Source organism: Dama dama, chromosome 17 (genome assembly GCF_033118175.1).
Source record: "Dama dama isolate Ldn47 chromosome 17, ASM3311817v1, whole genome shotgun sequence".
Classification (NCBI taxonomy): Eukaryota; Metazoa; Chordata; class Mammalia; order Artiodactyla; family Cervidae; genus Dama; species Dama dama.
Genome location: NC_083697.1, coordinates 45,454,125 through 45,480,258, shown reverse-complemented (window position 1 = coordinate 45,480,258; position 26,134 = coordinate 45,454,125). Strand labels below are relative to the sequence as shown.

General features: G+C 38.3%; 1 protein-coding gene and 1 pseudogene across 2 annotated transcripts in view; one reads left to right on the top strand and one right to left on the bottom strand.

Moving 5' to 3' along the window:
- Nucleotides 1-26,134, bottom strand: part of SLIT2 (slit guidance ligand 2) — a 385,924-nt gene that overhangs the window by 248,804 nt on the left and 110,986 nt on the right. The gene's annotated exons all lie outside the window — the stretch shown is intronic.
- Nucleotides 3,469-4,936, top strand: LOC133071916 (nucleophosmin-like; annotated as a pseudogene).

Here is a 26,134-nt window from a genome sequence, read left to right as displayed (position 1 = left end):
CAGGAGGAAGGAACGCGAAGAATGAAACAGTGAAAGGGAGGACAGGAAAGGAACCACAGGAATGGGAAAGGAGACCTCAGTTAGCAAAAGACGCCATTTACCACCGGGAGGGGCAGCAGGAAATGACTGACTCTTCGGTAATAAAAAGGACTGACATGCTTAGGAAGAGGCTATTTCAGTGCTAAAGAACAGAGAAATGGCAGCCTAAATCAAAAGTCCAAATACAAAAAGTAGTTGGGGTGAAAATGAAAGCAATAGATTAAAGCATCATTTTATCCATTTCTTCTGTAAGCAATCTTTTTCTTCCTACAAATAATAAGCGAGTTGGGAAAGTAAATGTTGCTGAAGGCAACTGAGTCCCTGTGAGATGTAAGTGAAGTATGTGCCCTGACATCCTCTTACCCCCAAGGGGCTTAGGGGCCGGAAGGGTACCGCTGAGGTTACAAAGGTGGTAACAAAGGCCTCCTTAGCCAGCTTTCCTGCCCCTCTCCTCTCCTCCTCTCAAAGTGAGATGGTTGCAACTGTTGATCTCTAAGTTCCATCATAGCTCAGAAAAATATAACTATGATTTTTAGTAAGAGGCAACTAAAAGTAGAAATGTATCTTCAATTTAAGAAGTGAAAAGATTAGCACATGATGAAAAAAAATGGGCTTTGACATTTTTCTCCTAAGTATCAAAAATATACCAAAACAGACCTTTGCATCTGGGCAATGATTGTTACCTGCCAAAGGGGGAGCTACTTCCATTCAAATTTCTTCCTTATTCTCGCCTATCTTGTCTAAACATTTAACTTTTATGCAACAGAAAATAAGCATCTTCTTAAAAAAATGAGCATTGTTATACATTCATTTGGAGAAGGAATTCTTGCCTGGAAAATCCATGGACAGAGGAGCCTGGTGGGTTACAGTCCATGGGGTTGCAAAGAGTCGGACGTGACTCAGCATGCACACACATGCATTCATTTATGCCCCACTCCAATTCATTTGTTGAAGTCTTATTCTAGGTACTTCAGAGTATGACCTTATTGGGAAATAACATCGCCACAGATGTAACTAGTTAAGATGAGGTCATTAGGTTGGGCCCTAATCCAGCTTCCCTGGTAGCTCAGCTGGTAAAGAATCCACCTGCAATGCAGCAGGCCCAGTAGGATCCTTAGGTCAGGAAGATCCGCTGGAGAATCCACTCCAGTATTCTTGGGCTTCCCTGGTGGCTCAGATGGTAAAGAATCCATCTGCAAGGCGGGAGACCTGGATTCGATTCCTGGGTTGGGAAGATCCCCTGGAGAAGGGAATGGCTACCCACTCCTGTATTCTGACCTGGAGAATCCCATGGACTGTATAGTCCACAGGGTTGCAAAGAGTCGGACATGACCGAGAGATTTTTACTTCACTAATCCAATATGATTAGCGTCCTTGTAAAATGGGGAAATTTAGACACAAGAGACATGCATCTAGGGAAGATAATACACCAAGAGATTCAGGGAGAAGACTGACCATTTATAAGGCAAGGAGAGAGGCCAGGAACAGATCCTTCTCTCACAGTCCCCAGAAAGAACCAACCTTGTAGGCACATTTCTTTTGGACTTCTGTTCTCCAGAACTGTGATGTAATAAACTTCCGTTGTTTAATCCACCCAGTTTGTGGTACTCAGACACTCACCCCTAGCAAACCAACAGAAGTACTCTCAAAGTACTTTCCTCTAAGCATCCTGCCTATATCAATACATATAATCTCACTGTATCTTCACAAGGTAGGTATTAGTCTAAAGCCCACTTTTACACAAATGGGGAAGCTGAGACACACAAAAGTGATGCTAAATTTCATATTCCATAAGTGTCAGAGCCAGGATCCAAACACAGTCAGTTTACCTCAGAGTCCATGAGTTTAGTCACCATACCTACCGCCTCTCATAGAGAACAACTCCTAAGAGACAAACTCTGCCAGGTTTTGCTAATACTTCTTTGTTCTAGATGCTGCTCACTGTTTATCCTGCCAAAAACCTTCCTGCCTCACATGGCTCCAGCCAACCACTCCATATCTTATTACCTTTCCTGGAATGGGCTGTGCATCTCCTATGCATACTCCAGAGAAGCACTTACTATATGGTATTATAACTGCTATTCAGTTGCTTGTTCCTCCCAGTAGATTTGCAGTCCTTGGAGCAACTGAATAGGGTCATTCATGGTCATTTTTTATATCTGTATAAAAAATGTCATTTTATATATTGGTTTACTTTTAAATCTTAGGAGTAAACCTAGCACATTGAAAGAATTCAATACATATTTGTCAAATGAGTAAATTACTGCTAAAGGCAGTCCTAAGGAATTCTGCTGGAGTTAACTTGAGGAGTTATACACACATACATATACCCATGTCTATTACATACACACATAAACGCAGTGGGCCTTCCCCAGTGGCTCAGATAGTAAAGAGTCTGCCTGCAATGAGGGAGACTTGTGTTCAATCCCTGAGTTAGGAAGATCCCCTGGAGAAGTAAATGACAAGAAGGAAATGACAGTCCAGTATTCCTGCCTGGAAAATCCCATGGACGGGGGAGCCTGGTGGGTTACAGTCCATGGGGTTGCAAAAGAGACAGATACAACCAAGTGACTAACACATATTAGCTATATGAAAAGAGAGACAAGATTTTAGAATGAATGACACCAAGGTATTAATACTGGTTATCATTAAACTTACATTTGAAACATTAAACACTTGACTTCCTTGAAAACTTTCCTTCAGAGAAATGGAATAGACTATCTGTAAAACACTGCATACACTAGAAAGTTAGGCATTTCAAAATTGGGGTTCATGTTACATATAATTGTAAACTGAAATCCAGGAGAGCTGATCCGATCGAAATCAACAACAGAATTAAAATCAGTGGCAAAAAATGGTTTTCTCGAGTGTGATAATAAAAGCAGGATTAGTTGATGTTTTTCTTCCAGCAATGAACATTTGGTTCTATCTTTCAGAAAGCTGCCAAACTAATTTTGATTATAAATTCCCTAGCAATTCTAAAATGCCATGGGAAGAGAGGTCAAAGACAGATGTGTTAGTTGAAAGAAGTGACTCAGGATTAGAAATGCTGCTTTGCATATAAATATAATGACATTTAGCATCCTGCACCTATTATTTACAAGGAACTGAGAATGGGAAAATAATATTTGTATATGTAAACACGCTCCCACAGTATATCCGTACCTAGTGGTTTCTTTAAAGGCAACTTGTAAGGTTTATAAAATAATATGCTTATCTCATTGTAGACACATTTTGAAAAATGGCATTTCAGAATAAAAGATATATAAGTTAAGAGATCTTTTCAAACTTTATATAGAGAAATACTACTCAACATCAATACGCTTGCTTCCAAGTTTGGTATTAAGATGCTTGATGTTGTGAATGGCCTTAAGCATCTCCTTTTCTATGCTTTATTTAATCTTACCCAGTATTTGTAGATGTGTAAAACTAGGAGAGTAGACATACCGATAAGGATCATAAAAATGGAAAATAAAGATTTTTCTCTAGTTTAAAAGTCAAAATTTAGCAAGATCCATCCAGCAGTCATGTACGGATGTGAGAGTTGGATCATAAAGAAGGCAGAGCAACAAACAATTGATGCTTTCAAATTGTGGTGCTGGAGAAGACTTTTGAGAGTCCGCTGGACTTCAAAGAGACCAAATCAGTCAACCCTAAAAGAAATCAACCCTGAATACTCACTGGAAGGACTAATGCTGAAGTTCCAATACTTTGTCCACCTGATGTGAAGAGTCAAGTCATTGGAAAAGACCCTGATGCTGGGAAAGACTGAAGGCAAAGGGAGACGGGGACGACAGATGATGAGATGGTTTAGATAGCATCAGTGATTCAGATGGATATGAATCTGAGCAAACTCAGGGAGACAGGGGAGGACAGAGGAGCCTGGTGTACCACAGTCCATGCAGTCGCAAAGAGTCAGACATGACTCAGCAACTGAACAACCCCATGCTATAGTACAGAGAAAAATATTAAAATTAGCAAAGACTACCCTGGTATGACTCCATTCTACACAGCTGTTCTCTGAACAGTAGTTGTTTATCTCTGCCCGCTTTCTCTTCCACATAATTGCACACCACCTGCCCATGAAAGATTGGATAGACATGGACATGAGCCCCCAAGGCCCCACAACTATCATTTTTGGTTGTGAACCAAAGGCTGACAAAGATTATCCCTTTAAGGTGGATAATGGTGAAAATGAGCATCGGTCCTCTTTAAGAATGATCGGTTTGGGGCTGGTTCAACAGACCAAGTGCACGCTGTTGAAGCAAGGGCAATGAATCACGGAGGCAGTCCAATTAAAGCAACACAGGCAACTTTGAAAACGTCTATAGAGCCAACAGTTTCCCTGAGGGTCTCTGAAGTACCACCACCTGTGGTCCTGTGGTTGACGCACGGGCCAGGGCCTCGGTGTATCAGTGGAGAGCGCTTAGTAGCTGGGAAGGAAGATGCAGAGTCAGAAGGCGAAGGGGAGGAGGATGTGAATCTGGAAATCATGTCACAAAGTAAGTAAAACTTGCTGCTGAAGACGAAGATGGTGGTGATGATGAAGGTGATGATGGCCCTGATGATGAGTAAGCTGAAGGGAAAGTTCCAATACAGAAATCTATTTGAGATACTCTGGCCAAAAGTGCACAGAAATCAAACCAGAATGGAAAAGACTCAAAACCATCAATGCCAAGATCAAAAGGTCAAGACTCTTAAAAAAAAAAGAAGACTCCTAAAACATGGGAGGACCTAGCTTTGTAGAACACATTAAGGTAAAAATGCAAGCAAGTGTAGAAAAAGAGGGTATCCTTCTCAAAGTGGAGGCCAAGTTCATCAGTTATGTAAACAATTGTATCCAGATGACTTATCAAGAGGCTATTTAGATCTATGGCAGTGGAGGAAGCCTATTTAAGAAAATAGTTTAAACTCTTTGTTAAAATCTTCCATCTTATTTCATCCCTGTAACAGTTGCTATCTGGCTGCCCTTTTCACAATGCAGAGTGAGAACTTTCCCCACCATGTCTGATAATGATGTTCAGGTTCCATGGCTGAGAATGTGTTGTCCAAAATGTGTTTTTTTTTTTTTAGTTTTTGAAGATGGAACTCTACCCTTTGCTTGGTTTTCTAAGTATGTATGGAATGTTATGATAAGACATAGTAGTAGTGGTGGTCAGACAAATGGAAATGAAGGAGAGACAAAAATATATATGTGAAGTAAACTCAGTTATTTATTAAAAAATTAGCTAAGGTCATTCATACTTACAAATAGAACAATGATGACTTGGGAAGTTAGAAAATCTAAAGAATTATTGTATTAAACTGTATTTCATCCTTTACTCTTTGGGTTTCTTTTCCACTCTAATTTTTATGAATTTAATGAGGCCTAAAAGAATGTCCAGTAATCATTCTAAAACCACAAACTCTGAAAGCAGATAGACCCAGGTCTGAGGCCAACTTCTGCCCTTTATGCACCATTTGACATCAAGCAAATTCCTCTCAATATATATTCCCCCATGTGTAGAATGGAATAAAAATCAACCCATCCCCAGAACTGGTTTGAAGACTAAATGAAACTAGGCTTCCAAGTATCTGGCATAGTGGTGGTACAAATAAAGAATTCCCCTTAAGTATTAGACATTAAAAGACTGTAAAAGTGGCTTAAGAATAAGATAGCTGGAACCCTTTTAGCCCACTCAAAGGAACAGTGATGATAACAGTGATGGAGAACTGGAATTTCTCTTTTTTCTAAAAATGTATGATACAGAATAGTTATTAATGAAACCTAAGTGGCTAGGTATGTTTTTCTGAGTTCTTCCTCGTAATTTAAATAAGTAAATATGCCATCACCAGGCAAGTTAAGACACAGTATTTTTGTGAATCCATATATATGGAAAGTGGCCCCCAAACAACACTCATTGCCTATTCAGTCAATGAAAAATAATTTGTCACCCATCTCCTTTTGGTAAGTTACAAGGCTGGGTACCAATGAAAATCTCATGGGGTTTTTGAACCTCAGGTAAGCATTAGGGCAACAAACAATGATGTGCGTCTGAGCAGGCATAACGTGCCATGGGAGATGGTCCAGGGAAGGGGTGGGGGCATCTTACAGAATCCTTCTGGCAGCTCTTGGGGAAAAGATGAGGGAGGACAGCAGAGCAACCCTTATGACACCCCCATGTGGATGAAAAAAAAGTGTTCCTTTCTCAATACAGTCACATAAACGTATATTCTGTTGAAAAACATGCCTTGCTCTTTTTTCATAATAAATATACAAATGTGTGTGTGAATGTTAATGGATGTGAGTGGGTGTGTGTGGCAGGTGATCTCTGAGCTTGTGGAAATGTGTACGTGTGTGCATTTGAATGTTTATGTCACTGTGTGTGGTGTGTGCATGGCTATGTGAGAATGGGTACATGTTTGAGTGTGCCTGAATGGGAGGTTTCACTGAGGTTTCACTAAGGTGCCCCTTAGACGTGTGCCTTGTGCATTCCAGAGCCTGCAAAACTGTAAGTGGCAGCTCCAAGAGGTGAGCCAACAAGAGGTTAGGAAGAACAAACAAGAAACTATGTCATCCCAAAATAACTGAAGACGGTCTCTGCTAGAGGTGGAGATTTGTGGAGAGAAAAGTAATATTATTTGAAAGGTATTTATGAAAGTGATGCCTAGTGACTTGATCATTAAGAGGATGCTGAAGTGGCATCGAGTTTAGGATAGTAAATAAATATCATTTATCATGCATGTGTTTTCTCCAAATCTCCAAAATTTACCCATGAGAGTTGGAACTGCCTCCATGTTACAGGAAATGTAGAAAGTTCACTTGCTCAAGATTACAACACTAATAAATGTTGACACTGGTATTTGAATCGAGATCAGTCCAATTTCAAAACAGATGCTTGTAGTCACTGTCAGAGCTATTCATCAAGGTTGTGAATTCAGGAAATATAGAGTAGTTCGAGGGGAAAGAAAAAGAAATATCTTTCACTCCTGCTAACTTTGGGATGCCTGTGCAGGTCTAAATGAAACTGTCCAAGAAAGCTGAGGATTTCAATCTTGGAACCACTTAAAGTCTAGAATTAAAACTCCTGACTCAGCAAATCGTATTGCTGGTCCCAGGCACATACTCATCTAAAAAACGTGTATCATGAATGCACAGAGGAGTGTTATTTAGGAAAGCTGTACCTTCATAAAATGCTTATTCTTCCTGTGTATGTTAGCTTATTTCATTAGACGCACTGAATGACTCAGAAAGGATAAGAATTATTAGGCTAGAAATGCAAGGACAAAAGAGAATGTTTTAATTTTCAAAACAAAATTTTTGAGTTTACTCCAGCCAATGTTTGTGGAAAGAGAAAGGAGTTTTCTACATTTTGAAAGCTCTCTGTCACAGATGAAGAATGAAACCTGGTCAACAGAGATCATCTAGTTTTAGTTGCAGATATGATGTTAGGCAGTGGCTCTCAAACTTTGACAGACATCACAGTCACCGGGAGGGCACGCTGAAACCCAGCTTCCAGGTCCCTTGCCTAGATGTTCTGATTCAGTGATTGGGGTTAGGGCTGGAGAATTTTCATTCCTAGCAATTTCTCCTATGATGTGGTATTGCTAGTACAGAGTACTCAGAATCATTCACTTAAGAAAAGTCTTCTTGTTCCTGGCACCTGCCTATACAAAATAGAAAACCTTTCAAGGAAAGAAGAACAGAGATCTGGAAGGGACATAAAAGTGAAAGTGTTACTCAGTCATGTCCAACTCTTTGTGACCCCATGGACTACAGCCTGCCAGGTTCCTCTGTCCATGGGGTTCTCCAGGCAAGAATACTGGGGTGGGTAGCTATTCCCTTCTCCCAGAGATCTTCCTGATTCAGGGATGGAACCTGAGTCTCCTGAGCTGCAGGCAGATTCTTTACCAGAAGGGACAAAACTAGGCTGAAAATGATACACAAGTACCATAAAAGAAGATACCAAAGTTCTTCAGCCAAGAAAGCAGAACCTCAACATACAGTCACCTCAACTGTCCCAGGTATAGTGACAGGGGCAGGCTGAGAATGGACTGGTGCTTTACTTCTTTTTATATCCAGCGCGATGCAAAAGCAGTGAAGCAGGAGAGGGAGAGGGACAGGGAGGACTGTGCGCAGACGCACCTGAGATAGCATCACAGCTATCTGATCTGGGATCGCTGTGCACAAAACCCAGTCCATTCTGTGTGCCTGGAAAAGACGAAACATGTCAAGAAGAAGGGCAGGCAAAGAGTGGTCAATCCAAAGATTCTAGAGATTGGGGGTTAGCCAACACTTTCTTAAAACTGATTGAACAGGGAGACTTCCCTGGCAGCCCAGTGGTTAAGACTCTATGCTGCCCATGCAAGGGGTATGGATTCCATCCCCCCAAAACAAACAAATAAACGATAAAATAAAATTGAGTTAACACTGGTTTATAACATTAAATATTTCAGGTGTACATTATATTTCAACTTCTGTATTCATAGTGTGCTCACCACCAAGGACAGGGAAGCCTAGCGTGCTCCAGTTCATGGGGTTGCAAAGAGTTGGACACAACTTACTGGCTGAACAACAGCAAAAATTCCCTTATTGTGTGTTCACCACCAAAGGTTTAGTTTCCATCAGTCATCATACAGATGACCTCCTTTACCCATATCGCCTTCCCCCAATCCTCTTCCCCCTTTGGTAACCACTAGTTATCCCCCTTCCCCTTTAGTAACCGAAAATTTGTTCTCTGTATCTAGGTGTTTGTTTTTGCTTTCTGTTTTTTGTTGTATTTCATACATGAGTAAAATCACACAGCATTTGTCTTTCTCATCTGAGTCATTTCATTTAAAAAACAGCATCCACTAGCTCCATCCACATTGTCACAAATTGCAGAATTTCATCTTTTTTACGGCTCAGTAGTATGCCCTTGTGTGTGCATGTATCTACACATATAACACAGCTTCTTTATCTATTCATATGTAGATGGACATTTAGGCTGTTTCTGTATCTTGGCTATCGTAAATAATGATGGAATGAACACCGATGCACAGGTGCCTACATTTCTTTGAATTAATGTTTTGTATTTTTCAAAGAAATGCATAGAAGTGGAATATCTGGATCATATGGTAGTTCTACTTTTAATTTTTTTTTAAGAACTGCCACACTATTGTCCATAATGGCTGCACCAAAGAACATAACCAACAGCAGTATATAAGAATTCTCTTTTCTCCACATCTATAACATTTGTTCTTGTCTTTTGGACAACAATCATTATAAAGTTCATGAAGTGATACCTCATTGTGGTTTTGATTTTCACTTCCCTAATAATTTGTGGTACTGAACATCTTCCCACGTGCTACACTGGCCATCTGTATATCCTTTTTGGAAAAATGCCTATTTAGGTCTCAAGCCAATTTTTCAAATAAGTTGTTTGTTTTGTCGTAGTTGAGTTGTGTAAGTTCTTTATATTTTTTAGATATTAACCCCTTATTGGATATGAGTTGCAAGTATCTTCTCCCATTTGGTAGATTATCTTTTTCATCTTGCTTTCCCTGGAAAGGCTTTATTTTTTTCTTAATATCTAAAAGATAACTTTACTGGGTAGTACTTTCTTGGCTGATATTTTTTATCATTCAATATTTTGATTATGTCATTCCATTCGCTGTTGGCATGCTGAGTTTCTGCTGAAAAATATGCTGATAACTTAATGGGGGCTCCTTTGTAGGTTACTGTCTTTCTTTCCTGTTGGCCTTTAATATTCTTTCTTTGTCACTGACTTTTGACAATTTTAATACGTCTTAGAGGTTTGTTTTTTTTTTTTTTGCATTGAGGTAATTAAGGGTCCTCTTAGCTTCATGAACTTGTATAATGCAGTTCCTACCCAAGGTCTGAGAAGTTCTCAGCTATCATTTCTTTAAATAAACTCTCTGCACCCTTCTCCCTCTCCATTATCTTTATGCTGCCTTTCCTAATGGAGTCAAATAGTTCTCATAAAATTTCCTCATTTAAAAAAAGAGCTCAGTCAGCTCTCCTCTTCCACCTATATCATTTTCATATTTGTATCTTCAAGCTCACTAATTCTCTCTTCCATATGATCTTCTCTATTTACAGTGTTTTCTAGGGCATTCTTCATCTCACTTATTGAATTCTTCAGCTCCAAATTTCTGTTTTGTTCTTTTTTAGATTTTTAGTCTTGGCAGAATATCCCTTCTGCTCACCGCTTTTATGTTTGCACTCATTGAACTTCCTTTTTGAGTGTTATTGTAGCTTGTTAAGTTTCTTCGTAACAACTATTTTGAATTCTCTATCAGTTAGACTGCAACATAACATGACTTTTAAGTTTGGTTGCACTTTGATTATCACTTTGTAATACTGTGTTACTGTAGTTTTTCACGATGCTTGATGAGTTGTTCCTCTGCCAGCATACTTGAAGTAGCAAACATCTTTCTTATTTAGGTAAAGCTTTTTTAAAAAAAGTTTTATTGGAGTACAGTTGCTTTACAATGTTTTGTTAATTTCTACAGTACAGTAAAGTGAATCAACTATACTTATATATCGTGACCCTGCTCAGTTGCTAAATCATGTCCGACTCTTAGGACCCTACGGACTGTAGCCCACGAGGCCCACTTGTCCATGGAATTTCCCAGACAAGAATACTGGGGTGGGTTGCCATTTCCTCCTCCAAGGGGTCTTCCCTACTGAAACACTGAACCTGCATCTCCTGCATTGGCAGGCGGATTCCTTATCAGTGAGCTACCTGCAAGCCCATAGGTATACAAATATATCTTCTTTTTTGGATTCCCTTCCCATTTTTTACTTTGATTCTAACAATCCCATAGGTTGACTATTATAAGTTTTTCTTTTATTTTTCAGTAGGTGGCGCTATAGCACAATATTTTGATTTCTCCTATCTGAGCAGTCTCATAGATTTGAGAACCAGCACTTTATAGCCTCTAACGCCTCCTCCAGACATGTTGCCAGTGCCCTCCGCGCTGCTGCCCGTGCCTTTAGGGTCACTGATGCCTTGCTGTTGCCAACTGCCAGTGTCGTTGCCTCTGGCATTACCGCTGGGCTTATTGTGCTTGCACCACAACAGGGGGAGGGGAGGATGGGAGGAGCCAGAATTGCAGGTGCTGGCTCAGACAATAAATAGTCTGCCCGCAGTATAGGAGACCCAGGTTCCATTCCTGGGTTGGGAAGATACCCTGGAAGAGGGCATGGCAACCTGCTCCAGTATCCTGGCCGAGAGAATCCCACGGACAGAGGAGCCTGGTGGGCTGCAGTACATGGGGTCGCAGAGTCAGACAGGACTGAGGGATAAGGGATGAACACCTTCACTTTCTTCTTCTTTCAGGGTTGCTGGGTTTCCGGGTACCACTGCCTCAGGCAGGGGGCCCAGAGTTATGTGTGTTGCTGCAACTGGAGGAACGGGGGGCAGGGGGCGGGGCGGGAGGGGTCACAGGTCCTGCCATCACTGATGCCTGGTTCCTTGAGATCCCTGAGGCTGCTGAGGCTGGGAAGCTGGAATCATGGGCCCTGCTGCCTCTGCTGCTTCTGGCTTCTCTGGGGCTGCAGGCACAGCGACAGCCGGGGGGCCAAAACTGCAGGCACCACTTTAGCTGTTCTCGGCTCTGCCTCCTCCTGGTGTTCGGTCCACCATCTTCAGATACACAAACATGCAGATCGCCCCAGCATCCTGGTGTGAGGAATAGAGAAGCCTTTGCTGAGATGTGTATGTTTTACTAGGTGTAGACTGAGAAGGAGAGATACAGAGAGCACAGCCTCTCCTACTGCCACGATGCTGACCTTCCTCTAGGCAAACGTTTTCTGAAAAGGGCCAGATGGTAAATGTTTGAGGTGCTGTGCAATCTTTGTAGAAACGCCTACCCTATGTTGCTGTAGAACAAAAACAGACATAGATAATGCATACGTGGATTGGTGTGGCTGGATTTTGCCCCACAGCAGCTGGATTTTGTTTGCATGCTGTAGTTTGCCAACCCCTGCTATACACTATGGGGATCTCAAAATTCAGTAGCAAAGGAACCTACTTTCAAGCCTATGTGAGCTTTACCATCCTCAAATGACCAGACCTGGTGGAAAAGAACATAAGATATTTGGGGACAATACAAGGCGTCCTCTCAAGACAATGTTAGACAATACCTCTGACCCCAGAGAAATCCAAGAGGACAAACACAACACAGAGAACAGAAGCACCTTGCTCTTGTTATAGGACCTGGGAATTCAGCCCTTCTCTCAGCTCAGAAGGTAAAGAATCAGAAGGTAAAAACCTGGGTTCAATCCCTGGGTTGGGAAGATCCCCTGGAGAAGGGAACGGCAACCCACTCCAGTATTCTTGCCTGGAGAATCCCACGGACAGAAGAGCCTGGTGGGCTACAGTCCATGGGATCGTTCAGAATTGGACACGACCGATTAACTTTCACTTCACTCAGCACCAATTTGGGAAGAAAACAGGAGTGCAGATTCGTTGAGAGAAGACACCTTCTTGATATGGAATAGGAACTTCAAATTGACTAAGGACTTAGCCAACCGCAATTGAATTCATCTGAAAGAGACCAATATAAACCAAAGGTGGCTGAAATAAATTTGTTTAGCAAAGTTACTTTCTCCATCAGTGCAGACAAAATGTAGTTACTGACAAATAAAACAGAATACTGTTTTTGTATATCTGAGTGTTATGTGTAAATCCCCACCACATTATAGAAGAAAAAAATTCACTTTTGGTATCCTATAGATTCACAGGGGACCTCCTAAAATTGGGAGTCAAGATATAAAACACTTCCTCTGAACAAACGATGTCAAATGTAAAGTTTCCCTTAATTCCTCATATTTACTACTCTCAGAGCACCTATCAAATTTTTTCATGGGCATTCTTTTTACTTGTTTATATTCCTGCCACTGGATCAAATGCTTCAATTGTAAGAACTACTTAAAAGGAGTTTTCCAGATCCCCCAAAAAGACTCAGGGCACAGAGTAGGTGTTTGAATTTTATGTTGCATTTATTTAAATTTATTTTACTTGACTAGAATTAAACGTATTGCTGTGAAACATCCTTATTAACTTGGTCTAGTGGCATATTTTGAGCACAACATTATAGAGAGATTGTTGTGGTTTACCACAAATACTTATAATTATTGTCAATTACCTTAAAAAAGTCAGAAATTGTGTTCAGACATTTCTCTTTCTAGCAGGCTACTGTGAACCTTAATCTGAGTCAGTCTGTTAAATTTCTAGTTTTAGAAATTCTCTTGCATCTCTCCTTCCATCCCACCCCTTGCCTACTCTATCTTTTTCTATCTCATTGCACCATTAAAAAAAAAAAAATCAGAAAAACACTACACTACAGAGCTGGATTATATAAGTGGTTTTGGCTTCACTAAAGAGTCCCATTAAAAGTTGCTCAGCTTCAAGAATCAGGTTTAAAGAACTACATAAAGTATGGACACAGAATCTGTCAAGTAAGACTTCTTATTGAATACAACTATCAAGTTTTCAAGAATGGAAAGAAGAGAGAAAGTGAGAAAAAAGGAGCAGTACTGTTGGCCTTCCTTTGCAAACCAATCAATCTTCAAAAGAAAACCAAGAGGCATGCTTCTACAGGCAGACCCACTAAAATAAGTTCCAAGGCTTATCACCCCTGTAAGAACGGACTGAAAGAACCCAGCTTTAGGAAGCTTTGCTGACAGGTTCAGCATGCTTTCTGGAGACACAATGACTCGGTGCAGCAGTGACAAAAAGGCAACCCCGCTTCAAGTTCATCCTTACCTTACCCCCAACACTGATAGCAAAGCCAGGAGAGCAATGACAGTGAACGTCTCAGAAATCTTTAATAAACTGAGTTATTCCAGGCAAGTGGAAAAAAATCAGGAGAAATAAATGGTACAATCTTTCACCCCACAACTCTTCTGAATCAATCAACAGGGTAACAGAAATAAAATGTGTAAATATAAACTTGTTTTATTTGGAATTACATGCTTTTGTTTAGGATGTTTTCTGAGAGGCCTAAAGATGTTTCAAATGCCTCTTTATTTGGTTTAAAATAAATAGGGCTAAACATATGAATTCATTTCCTTAAATTTCTTATTTCCATAGAGTGGAATACACCACTATGCAGTTTTCTAAGAAGCTTTAAGGAAGCAAATGGTTCCCTGAATATATTCTACTTGCTATGTCATCACCTGTTATTTTCTCTATGAGATTAACATTTTCTTTAATTATAGAGGAAAAACAAGTCAATTACCTTCACTAAAAGTGTATTTACCTTCCACTTTGTGCCTTAGCCTTGAGGAGGCACTCAATATATATTTGCTGAAAGGGCAATTGGTGAGATAGCATATTTTCTGGATGTGATTCTGGGTTGAAATTTCTTGTTTTTAAAAAATTGAATGACTTATCTACTGGGAATTCAAATGATTTCAAAATATAGAACGGCATTGTAGGATCTAAATACAGCTTTTGAGACACTGAAACGCTACCTGGCTTTCTCCTCTCTTCCTATAGATCAGCTCAGTTCTTATCCTAATTTTCCTTTCATTTCTTCAAATACTTACTGAGCGCCTACTTACTTTGTCAGAGGCGTACACTTGGAATAAAAAAAAAAAAAAAAAAAAAAGGAAAAATAGCAGCTATTATTTTGCCTGCACAAGATTTCTCCCCAACATCACCTAAGACTGTGGTGGGACTACCAATTACAGTCCTCTCTACCCATGGGTCACCAGCATGGTCACATGACCTAGGCTTAGCCTATAGTAACATTCGATTCTCCTCTGCTGGGTTTAGTTAAAGGGTAGAAATGGGGTCAATCAAGGCTAGTCATATGTCTTCCAGAAACATTTGATAAATGTATTTGGGAGCGAGAGGGGCTCCCTGACTCTGTTACAATGCAAACAGTTCAGTTCAGTCACTCACTTGTGTCCAACTCTTTGAGACCCCATGGACTGAAGCATGCCAGGCTTTCCTATCCATCACCAACTCACAGAGCTTGCTCAAATTCATGTCCATCAAGTCAGTGATGCCATCCAACCATCTCATCCTCCGTTGTCCCCTTCTCCTCCTGCCTTCAATCCCTCCCAGCATCAGGGTCTTTTCCAATGAGTCAGTTCTTCACATCAGGTGGTCAAAGTATGGGAGCTTCAGCTTCAGCATCAGTCCTTCCAATGAATATTCAGGACTGATTAAAAACCAGGTACATTAAGAGCCACAGACAGCTATCTTTTACACAATGTGTTGGGAACCTATTTATAAATGAAGGAAAACAGAGGGAAGTAGAATAAAGAATGAGAGAGAGAGGAGGAGAGAAAAGGAGAAAAGGGAAGCAAAGAAGGGTGGGAAGGTGGATGGATAAGTTTGAGAACAAGAATAGACACAGATGATAATAAAATGCACATCATTTCAGCCTTTGGATCCAGATAAACCAGCAAATCCTGGACTTGCATGTTAAATGAATCAGTGAATTATGGAACAAGTTAGCTGAAAAAAATTTTTGAAACTTGCAACTGAGTCATATAGTCTTCAACTTGAAGATTAAGACACAGCTGCACATAGCTAGTTACAGGTATTCTGCCTTGTATTATGAAGATTAAAATGCGATATTCCATAGGAAAATATAAAGAACCTCCGCCAGAAATGGGACAAAAGATGTGGAAGAAAGGCACAGGAGAGAGGACAGAAAGAGCATTCCAAGTGGAGGGATAAACGTGAGCGAAAGGCGTGGGGCAGAGTGTTCATTCAGTGACCCAGTGCTCACTTGCATCTTCTCCTCCTTAGCTATTTTCCAGGTAAGGGCACCCTTGACACAGCGTTGGCAGATGAAATGTGAGCCAAAGATTGCTGGGCTGGGTTTCTATTTTATTGAAACCAAACCAAACAGAAAAACAGAAGCTGACACAGTTCTTTAATATTGCTCCTTTCCACTTAACAATATTCATTGCTTGGAATATGGAAGAAAATTTGGAGATCCGGCAGCCACATTGTGAATATAAGGTGCAAAGTCAGCATACTAAAGTTGGTGCGGCAGAGAGGCAGAAAGGGCCTGGGTCTCTTGACTCAGTGCTGAGGAGTTACAATCGCCCTTAACTGCCTATCTGCCTCTTGACTTTTCTTATACAAATACCAACAGTTTAAGACTCGGCAATTACATGCTGTGTTACATGAATCATTCTTAACTAATATAGGGATGTTAGAAATAACAGAAGATACATGAGAAAAAATCAGAACTGATATCCAGCAGCTAAACAAAACACTTATAGGATGTACAAATGTATGTTCTGAATAGATGATATACCATGATGAACCTGTTGTTAAATAATTTGAGAATCACCACTCAGAAGAACAAAATTTAGTTAACTGGGGGGTATGAAGCAGTGAGAATTCAATTTGGAAACTTCACCTGGAATAGATTGTGGAGAATGTGAACTATAATTCTAAGGAGGACAATTTCATTTAGTAAAGAAAATATACAATTACATACATATGTAAGTGAAACATGCTATATAAAGAGTAAATTAAGTGCAATATTGAGAACAATTCTTAGAAATTCTCTATAGTTAGGATGTAAACCAGAAGGAACATCACAACTAACAGTTTGATTTTGTGACCTCCCAGTACCTCAATTCACTGCCTGAAAGTTTATTTTAAAACTTTAGAGTATTTGGGCTATAAAAGTCATAGTCTGGAATCAGTTATTAAATCATTGAAAACACCTGGCTCCTCATAGAAGTTATTTGCTTGCATTGGCTAATTTACATATGTGAGTGAGATAAAATGAAGCTCAAGTTTTTCTCAAAATAACCTTCAGAATAGAAAAATGCCTTACATGAAACAATTTTAAATGTAATTACACAAAATGGCAGTTATGATATTAAGCATAAAATTAAAGAAAACTGGAAACTAGAAGGCAAATTTTAATAAGATGGATACTGTCTGAATTTTAGACTATACAACTTGGTTTGATTTAAGAATTTTTAGATTTTCTTATTCCTAATTATCTGCTAACATCATAAACTGGACACTTAAGCTTTCTCTTCCTCTTTGCAGCGAATAGTTAGTTGAATGAATATTCCAGCTATCCTGAGATGCAGATCCTTTTTGTTTCAATGATTTGAATCATTATTGAAAACGAACACTGCTAACAAGCCTAAGTGCAGGTGGGCAGGATCCATGAAGCTGGCTTCCCTGATGCATTATTGAATTTGCAAACACTCCATGGGGCACTAATGCTCCATCCTGGAATTTCTCTAAGTGTAAAGTCTGCTTTCAGAATAAATCATTTGTGTACAAGCTGACCAGCATAACACCCTGATGAATGAGAGCAAAGATCAGCTTTCCCTTCCTCATTCCTTTCAAGTTGAAAAATCAATGGAAGATGGCCTTTCTGATCTGATTTTTCTGACATATATACAATAACTTTCCTTATTGCTAACTTAAAATAGAAAGAGGGAAACACTAACTCAAAATACTTGTGCAAATTTTCAAGCACAAACAGTTTTTCCTCTGCCTTCTCCAATTCAATCAGCAATCTTTTCAAAGACAGAAATATTTTGGCTCATTAAAAACATTACTCTATAATGATCTGTTCTCTTATAATTTGTTGTTGGAAAATACATGCTACCTAGATTTTATTGATCAGGATTTATGTTTAAATATTCCCTTTCTGGATCCTTATGGAAGTTAGTGATTTTCTTATTCATAAAGCTTTAAGACAGCACAGGAAGTCTGTGTATCTCTTCACAGATTTCTTTCTTTTTTTCACAAAGACTGAGGGACACAGTCTTTGTGGAAGACGTTTCATTTTATTGACTGCAGCTTTATAATATTATTATTGCTATCATTAACTTACTACAGATTTCCAAAAGAACTCTGATTAAGAATATATTGCTGTGCTGTAAGAATCTACCCAAACTGAAAACCCAGTGGAAAACAGGTGTCCTACTTTTACATATCACCATGGGACAGAAAGGAAACCCAAGGACAGAAACAAGCAAAAGTAAACACAAAAATTCTCTCTAGTTATTCTTCTTGTCTGCAGAAATAATTATGGTAAGGGAGACACAATACTATCATTTATTAATAAGTTATCAGTGATATATCTTTGTTTTCTTCTGTTTTCAAAATGGCATTCAAAAGGACTTAATCGTAATTTTTTATTTTTTTACTGCATATGTGAAAGATTATACACATGTTTCAAATTAAGAAAATGACATAAATCCCAAATATCTATATTCTCTTATTTTAATGTCATGATTATCCACTCTATATTTTTTTGAGATTCACTGTAAGTTACCCACTTAATAACATATTTTTATTTAGACATCTGAAGCTGAACCTAGTTCTAGGGTTTATTTTTATTTTATTGATTTTGTTATCAAGGTTTGATCTACCATAAATGCTGTTATTTTTTTCAGTATTTGAAGGTGTACTTAACCTAAGACCAAGTCCCAAGGCAATTTCTAAACATTAAACTTCCCTTTTAAATAAAATATTCCTCTTAGAAAATAAATTCTTAGAGGAAACATTTTAATATTAAGAAAGAACACTGTCAATATTTAAGTTCCGTAACAGAAGTGTGTGGTTAATATAAATAAATTTATAAAAATTAAACAGATAAACCAAATCTTCAGGATTATGTTACAGGAAAAATATATTTGTGCATATATATTCTACATATAGCTTTAGATATAAAAGTATCTGTTTTTAAGAGAATGTATGCATTGATGGGGACTTAAAAATACACAAAATTTTACAAAAACAAAATACTAAGAAATAAACCATAACATTCTCAGAATATAAAAATTAACTGAAATGCATATAACTCACATCAAAATTAGGGTAATCTGTAAATCTGATGAGAGTATTAAACTGTGCAAAACAAGCTATTCCTCTTTTTACCCTCAAATCCTCAGGATCCAGGAAAGGTATTCTATCACAGCCCAGCACTGTTCAAGCATCCAATACCCTTATTTCATTCCCTTGAGATTTTGTAATCTTGTTCCTCTTCTCTCTGCCTTCAACCACCCGCAAATCTTGGACTCCAGACCCCACTGCAAGTTTTAAGTCAGGTGAATAGAACCACCTTTAACAAGACAGTTTAGGGAAGATATTCTGGAGTAGGAAATGGCAACCCACTCTACTGCTCTTTCCTAGAAAATTCCATGGACAGAGAAGCCTGGCCAGCTACAGTCCTTGGGGTCACAGAGTTGGACATGACGGAGCACACATGCCCTTAAATCTTGAAGAAATCAGTATATTCTTCTATCTTGCTTTATAATCTCACTGAGTATACTTTCAGGCCCTCTCCCTCCCTCAGGGAAGTTGTCTTCTACAGTGGAGAGGAGTCTGCAGTGAGGGGGGACGCATACTCTAATTAGGTTTCCCCTTGGAAAGCATTTTTAATCAGGAAAAACCAGTCTCACTCAATATTTCTTTCTTAACGCAGTGCAGCAGCAATGGAAAGGGAAAAGAGACAAGAAGAAAACAAAAAATATCATGAATGCTGTATTTTGAGTCAAGACTGAAAGTCACTTTAAGGTTTCTGAATACACATTAAGGAAAACAGATTTAGAGATACCTAACTTTCATACTCAAAAAATGTTTTTCTATTGTAAAATCTTTAAAAGTACATAAGAGCTATTAAAATTAAGTCCTGCATTTTAATGTGCTATACATTCAATCAGGAAAGGCCAAAGTTTTTAATCCACTGGTACTTTGTAGCTAACATGTTTGCTTTATAAATTTGGATTTAATAATACTGTTGACACTAATGTTATTTGCACGAGCTCTAGAAAGATTCTGTAATCTAAAATTTTAAATGTCTTATTCTCCAGTTGGAGTTTTATTGTTTCTAATACTAAGTACTTTGGATATTTAAGGGTAAAAATAAAGTTCATTGATTTTTTTTCCCTTTTCAGAAACAATCTCTGTTTTCCATTCTGAACAATGACCTTACTACCACATGTCAATTCAGATTGATTAGTTGTGAGCCAAGATCATGTCGATCAAACCATCAAGGCCTCATGTTTATAAAAACTTCACCCCTTTCAGCTGGAAGTTCATAAAAAATTAAAAAGGAAAAGTAAACATTTTATATACAGGAAAGTGCATCTGCATTCCCACAGCCAAGGTCTATGTAACTCCTCAAAGCTGGACACAACTTACATGCCTCCCTCTTAAGAGAACATCTTTGATAAAAAGGATAGCATGTAATATATAAATAATATTTTTCAAAATACTTCTTATGTATTAAATTAAACAAAATTATGTTTTAAATTCACTGTCTGTGGTTTCTGGAAATTAGAAAAAAACTTTTAAGATCTTCGTTTTTTAAGAATGTAACTGTTAGTAACACAGTGCTTTATATATATTGAGAGTCCAATACATATTTGCTAGTTGGTTGGCTGGTTAGTTGGCTGGTTGGTTGACTGAATATTTATATAGATAGATACATAGGGATGCATGAATGGATGGATGGATGGAAAGAAGGAGGGTGGGAGGGAAAAATGGAGGGAGACAGGAAGGAAGGGAAGAAGACGGAAGGAAGGGAGATTCTAATAATGAATGTAATATTAATATATAAAATATATCCACCTAGAGCAAATATGAATTAAAAGGATGTGATATTCTTCATGAAATTCTTGGAAATCTTTGAAGCACAGTTTGAAAACTACTCACCTAGAAAGCCTTTAAAGTAATGAATACTGTAGGTTAAATAATAATCTGTAAAAAATAAGAATAGCCTCCTAAAGTAAATAAAAAGTCAAATATTAAACAGATTATCATTTGTTAATCAACTCTGGTTAGTAATTATTGAGATCTTTAGTTGATACAAAATGAGAATATAGATTCATTTTTACATAATAAGTAATAGCTGTTGAATGTTTGACAAGTTTCTTACACTACCTCTCAATATTTTGTTTATAAAATGGGAATAAGAGCCCACAGGGTGACTGCAAAAATTAGAGTTCATACATGCAATGTGTTTTCAACAGTGACTAGTTCCTATTAAGCACTCAATAAATAGTGTCTATTAAAAAAAAAAAAATCAACCCTTACAACTTTGAATGCTTCTAAGGGCATAGTATGTACCACGCACAGTTCTTAATAAACCGTATCAACAAATTTAACTTACCTATTCTATATATCTTGGTTTTAACTTATCACAATTTACACAATTTTTACAACAATTTTGTTGACTTCTCCTAGTACTTGGAGACACTATGTTTCTTGTAAAGTAGATGACAAAGTATAAGTTATTATCCTTAAGGATTCACGGTATAAAGAAAACCTATTTGCTAAGAACATTAAGTATTTTCATACTGAGAGCTTCAAACTGAGTAGAAAAAGTCTATTTCACAAAATAGGAACAAAAGCAGTATCCCTATGTTATAAAACAGGGTCCTGAGGCACCGAGAGTTTAGACAAGCTACCGAAGATCACAGAACATTCAAAATTTGAGGATTTACTTTCATTGATGGTACATTAATTTTTAAAAAATGTTATGCCATTCAAATATTACTTTTTTGTTCCTTTCATTCTTTCTTTCTCTCCCTTCTTTCCTCTCTCTTTCCTTTTAAAAAAAATAACTTGTCAAAAGATAGGGTTATAATCATATTTGGCATCCTGAGTCTCTCCTCATATTAAAGCCCTCCTGGTTTGTCTGGGATGAAGTGAAATGATGAAACCATTAGAAGTTCTAAGGAAGAAGACAGAGCCCAAAGGTGAGACTTTTCCTCCCACTTTCAGACACATCTGATACTCTCACTAATATATGAGCTATTCATCTCAACGGAGGAGGAATAAAATTCATAGGTATTCAACTCATTGTTGCTGTATTTTTAGTAGAAGTACTTAATGCAGAGAGAAAGCAAAGTGTTAATGCAATTTTCCTTTCAGTGGAGTTTGACTTAAGTGAAGACAGGGGATGAGCAGAATACTGTCAGAGGACCAGAGCTAGAGGAGAAAATGAAGAATCTTTCATTCCTTTTCACACCCAAGTATTACAGTTTTCCTTCACTGTGCTGCTCATGGAACACTCTTTTCTCTCAGTGCTTACCTCGTCTTCACAGTCTCTCTGACGTGCAGCCCCGCTCTTAGGAAGAGCCATCCTATTTCACTAACCCGTCCATCAAGCCATTTCCATCCTACCACGTCCAATCTACTTCCTGCTTGAAGTCTTTGTAGGTCTCTTACACATGAGGATAGCCAACTGCCAGGCATGTCACATGACTTCTCCTTACTGCTTCCACCAGTGCACTCACATTCATTAAAAAGACAAAATAAAAGCTGAATGCTTTCTGTAGTAAACACTGGGTTCTGAAGATTTCTTTGTTTGAGAAAAATGTGTATATTTTATTTTTTTGATTTTTTTTCCATTTATTTTTATTAGTTGGAGGCTAATTACTTTACAGTACTATAGTGGTTTTTGTCATACAGACTTTTGGACTATGTGGGGAAAGGCGAGGGTGGGATGTTTCGAGAGAACAGCATTGAAACATGTATATTATCTAGGGTGAAACAGATCACCAGCCCAGGCTGGATGCATGAGAAAAATCTGTATATTTTATTAGTGCTAGAAAGTCCTCTCTCATTTCCTTATTACAAAAGCCAATGAGTTTGGAGTTTTGTCAAAATGTTAAACATAGAAACGCCAGTATGACCCAGAAATTCCATTCCTGAGTATATATCCAAAAGAGTTAAAAGTAAGATGTGCAGATTTAAAAAAAAGAAAAAAAAATACACGAATGACACTGATTCAAGATTTCTGAGTCTCTTCTTCAGTCTTATTCATATGCTTTGTTCAAGCCCTGAGCACTGGTTGCCTAGAGCTTACGGTCTTTAGATGAAAGTAATATCCTTACCAATGTTATCGTCACAAATACAATCTTCCCAAAGTGTGAATCTGCATGTTTTGCCAATAATTGATAAATAATCTATAGATACCCTCTTTACCCAGTAAGGTGGCATGTGAATTTCTAAGGATATCATGTAAGGGACTTTGTGATATTGACTCCATGGACTTAACTAGAACCCTCTCCTGACTCACCAAAACACATTCTTTGTGGGCCACATGGAGCTGCTCACCAATCCACCTTCACCTCTGCACCAGCCTGGAACTCCCTTCCTTCTTCCCTCCTGGGTGAACACATCCTTCCAGACCCTAAAAGTACTCCTCAGTAATGCCATGGACCCATAGCACCTTCCACTCTGCTTCACAATCACCACAGTGAATATAATGACTTTGTATGGTTGTGATTTTCACAGGTAGGAGTTCCATGGGGGCAGAGTCAACATTTTAACTTATTTTCACATCTCTTACTAGGGGCTTGGCACATAATGGTCCTCAAAGGTCCAGAGTACTTTTTCTGGTTTCTATGGAAATATCAGAATACCTATTAATCCTTGTCTATTTCTGTTAAGAGCTCAAAAGGCAGGACCCAATTTTGCAGAAACTTTAATGGTACTCTAATTGTGTTGGTGGTGGTTTATCACATTGCGAATATATTATTCTTTGTGGTACATTATTGATGTGAACAACCCAAATCCCTGGCAGTTATGCTTATGGAGATCCAACCAGCCCATCCTAAAGGAAATCAGTCCTGAATATTCGTTGGAGGGACTGATGCTGAAGTTGAAGCTCCAGTACTTTGGCCACCTGATGTGAAGAACTGACTCACTGGAAAATGCTGGTAAAGACTGAGGGTGGGAGGAGAAGGGGACGACAGAAGATGAGATGGTTGGATGGATGGCATCACTCACTCGATGAACATGAGTTTGAGTAAGTTCTGGGAGTTCATGATGGATAGGGAAGCCTGGCATGCTTCAGTCCATGGGGTTACAGAGTCAGACATGACTGAGTGACTGAACTGAACTGACTGATCCTCAAGGTGATTACTTTATATGCCATCAGAGATATCATCTCTTGCCATATTAGTGAGGAAGTTAGAGGTGTAGTAGGAAAGTATATCCTCTGGAATTAAAAATGACTGGGAGAAATCTGATTTTAATTAACCTCCAAAAGCTTGAGTTTCTCAATTTGTAAAACAGGGACAAAACTACCCACCCACATCACAGGGCCTTTCCTAGGACTAGGGGGAGGTAAAATATGTAAAGCACTTTGGAGACAGATTGTCTCATTCAGAGCAAATACTTGAATTCTTTCTCTCATCTTTGCCTTGATAATTATTTCAAAATCACCATGATAAGCTTATTTTGATATTCCACTTGCCTTACCAATTCAAATTCACATGAAAATCAGACTCCCACCCTGATGACAACGAGAATACCAGATTTCTAAGTCACTGCAGATTTCTAAGTCAAAGTTAACTCAAATCAAGGAAAAAAGCAAATAATGATCACAACTTATTATCTAATAATGTTACTTATTTTAAAATGCAATAAGAAAAAAATAAAATGCAATAAGAGCATAAAGTTCAAAATCAAGGTATCTGACTTTCAAACTTTTCCATTTTAAAGGGGCCATGGGAAAACAATGTAACCATGATGGAAGAAGAACCAAATTTCCAGACTGAGAGACTCAGGTAGATACTAATTTTAAATATTTCCAAATAACATTACGCATTGCAAAATACTGGTTTAATAAAATTTTATATCAAGTTCACTTAGAATAAAATTTTCAGTTTAACTTGTAACACTTTTAAAATTTTCTGAAAGTTTTTTGCTTTGTTTTAAACATGCATGCCCCATAGACTGTGAAGCTGTTTTCCTATTTTCTACATTTATGAGATGATTATTTTACTAAGGAGATTTCAAAGAGAAACACTAGTGGCTGCATTTCCTGAGTCTTTAAGCCCTGGACTGGGAGGTATGGAAAGTGGCTGGAGAGCTTTGCACCGAAGAAGGAGCGTTTCCAGGCAACCCTGCACAGTTGAACAGCCACCGGCACCTGAAACAATGGCTAACGCTGGCAGGGCTCCATTAAAGAGGAGTCCACAGAAATACACTGAGTGTGTGTGGGGGGGGTTACCCTTTCTTTAAAGAAATCATACAGCTTAAATATGAGCTAGAGTAAATAATAAAGACAGAAATATTGGAGAAACCAATCTAGGAAAAACCAGTATACGCTCCATGTTCTTTGGTTTTCAGTGCCTTGGACACTACTTTAGGAATGTTGACCTATCTGCATGCGTGAAGGATTCACCTCTTTCTTAGCTGTCCATTCATACTGTGAATACAACCTGTTATACTATGTTTCATGATGGACCAATATCTAAGTAGGCGATCCAATCTGGTACCAGTGGTACCAACTTTAGCGTGAAATGGAAACACACAAATTAAAGTTGATGATGCTTAAAGGTTATCATATCATAGGATATTTGGCTGGGATGGAGAGGGCGTGGTAGAGGAGACATATAGAGCCTTTCTCCAATCTTTAGGAGAATCACCTATCTCAGAAATCCAACCATCTAGAAGTTTTGAATATATCTTCTTATGCTAGCTTCTGTTCTAACACAGATTAACTCATGTCTATTTCATTCAATGATCTCAAGTTGCTGAATGCCATTCCAGAATAAAGTGTCCATTAACACAAAGAATGAACAGTGAAGATTCATAAAATTTTGTAATCATTTAGCTGGATTCCTATTTAACAGTATCACTTACAGCATGACCTAATCTGTGTATTTTAAACATAAACAGACTTCTCATAATGCTAGTTCCTAAAAAGCCTCACTCGTATCAGTCAAATATGTACACTGCACTTATATCTTAATTAATAATGGAAAGTCACAATAATTGTCCTAATAAAAGTAAACTGTTATCTCTTTCAGTAGATATTTAAGGGAGATTCTGAGTTTTAAAACAATCAGAGATATATAAAAGATAACATCAGATCATTCACTTCTTTGCATATTTACAGGTGGCAGTGAGTCTGAAAGGATCACCTGCGATAATAGAAACAATCTGAAGTTTAGACTTCACTAAGTATCATGGAATATACTATCTTCTTAGAGCTGATGTGTATTAGAAGACTGTATTTATGTTTTAATTCAAAGATTTCACTCCAAATGTGCTTCAAAGACCATCTGAATTTGTTAGACACAGCAGCAATTAGAACACAAGGTATCTTAAGAAAATGCCTTTTAAAAAAATGTCAT